A 2,021-nucleotide genomic window follows, 5' to 3' on the forward strand; every position below is an offset into this window, starting at 1 on the left:
GTTAGTACAGACATAATGATATTACTCAATAACAAAATAAGGATTAAATTGGAAAAGATGTGTAAAGCATCTGGTTCATATTACATACTTAATAAATATTACCTATTATCATCATTGGGCTTTTTACTTTCCTATCAATTCTGCTCTACTTGATCCAATAAATACAGATTACCAGCTGTTGACGGATTTCTCCTCCAATCCCTGTATTAGGAATTTTGAATGAGCATATGTTTTAGCCTCGTGTTTCCCTCATGAAGGATGACATTTGTTTCATATCCCTTAAAATCCCAAAGGACTTTAAAAAGAGAACAAATTTCAGACAAAGTCATGTAGACACCAAGTCTTTTTCACAGTCACTTCTCAGTGTCAATGGCCATCTGGGGACAAATTGGAGAACCTTCCAAGAGCTCAACACCAGTGAGAAAGCAGGGTGCCTTCTAAATAAATGCCTTCTGGTTTTCCCCAGCAGCAACTGTTTGGAGAGTAAGCGAGATAAAGGATTACAGCGGAGGCCACACGGATTTGTCACACCAGTACTAAGATTTCTACTGCTAGCTGAGCGTATCAAGAATTCTTGACGTGTTTTAAACAGAAGATGTCAACCACATGTGTTCAGCTGTGAGAAGCAAGGTTTTTGCCCTCGCCTCACTCTTGGATGTTAGTAATAACCTGATTTTTCTCCCTCCCTGGCCCATAACCGATTTGGTGAGCTCTTTGAACGCAGTGGGCTGTCTGCCCACTGACCTGCTCCGCTCTTAATAATGTGTCTTTTCCGGAAATCTTGCTGTCCTTCCCAAAGGAATGGCTTTAGGCAACTTAAAAGCCCTACGCTGTTCTGAAACGCGTCTTTTCTTTCAAAGAAGAGCACTTTGTGGTCATTTGCTCCATATCCACAATACGAGGAAAAATTACTGCAGACAAACCAACTGGAACATGTACTTTAGCATAGGACTGGTTGGCTCCTTGCTTTTTTTTCTTTTTTTTTTTTTTTTCCCCCAACTTCAGTTTTAATCCTTTATCTCAAAAGCTGACTTCACGCTGTTGGGAGATGTCACGTCTCCGTCTGCGGCCAGCGTTGGGGTTTGGGGTGGCTTTGTCCTCACGCCCGCCGCAGGTGTAGACACTGACTCCCTTCAGCCTCGACCTCCCCTGGCTGCTCTGAAACGGGTTATACCGTTTTCCAAAAGGATTGGTCGGCTCCTCGTTAAGAGAAACCCGACTTTATTTATTTATTTGTTTTTTTTCCCCCTAAAAGGCTGGCGTTCCCACACCGGGAGTCGAACCCGGGCCGCCTGGGTGAAAACCAGGAATCCTAACCGCTAGACCATGTGGGAGACGACGAGAGTCACATCAAACCTAGATGACTTGAGTCTCTCGTCCGCTTCCGCCCGCCTCCGCACGCCGGGCCCGGCGCCGGGCTCGCTTCTGCGCCTGCGCGGAGGCGCGCGGCGGCTTCGCCCCGCCCGTGCGCGCCCCGCGCTTCCGCCCGCTGCCGGGGCCCGCGCGGCTCTCTGTGCGCGCGTGTCTCTGGTGACCCGTCCAGTCTCCGGATTCTGGAGTCCACGTACGCATCGATGTAGACTCTAGATTGCATGAGCCATTTTCAGAATTCCTCACTGGAAATCCTGTAGCGTACAAAACGACGGGTGTCCGGATTTCAGACTCATTAACAAGAGTCATAAAACCGCCACCGCTGAGGCCAAAACGGAGCTGGCGCCCCTGTCCCCGACGGCCGGCTGACCGGCGCGTCCCAGCCGCGCGGGCTGCAGCCCCGAGCACGCCTTTCCCGGGCCTCCGTCCGGCCCCGCGAGCGCCCGCCTGGGCGAAGCGCCCGGGCCGCTGTCCCGCGGGCCGACTGTGCCCCCCGCACCGACTGTGATCCCCGGACCGACTGTGACCCCCACACTGTGACCTCCGCACTGACTGTGACCCCGCACTGACTGTGACCCCCGGACCGACTGTGACCCCCGGACCGACTGTGACCCCCACACTGTGACCCCCACACTGTGCCCCGCCCTCCC

At 52.2% G+C, this 2,021-nt stretch overlaps 1 non-coding gene across 1 annotated transcript; it reads right to left on the minus strand.

Annotated features, from left to right (window-relative positions):
* Positions 1-1,262: 1,262 nt before the first annotated feature.
* TRNAE-UUC lies at positions 1,263-1,334 on the minus strand. The gene has a single exon. It is a non-coding gene; the product is annotated as a tRNA-Glu (tRNA).
* Between the last annotated feature and the right edge of the window lie 687 nt (positions 1,335-2,021).

Source organism: Pteropus vampyrus, unplaced genomic scaffold (assembly GCF_000151845.1).
Source record: "Pteropus vampyrus isolate Shadow unplaced genomic scaffold, Pvam_2.0 Scaffold370, whole genome shotgun sequence".
Taxonomy (NCBI): domain Eukaryota; kingdom Metazoa; phylum Chordata; class Mammalia; order Chiroptera; family Pteropodidae; genus Pteropus; species Pteropus vampyrus.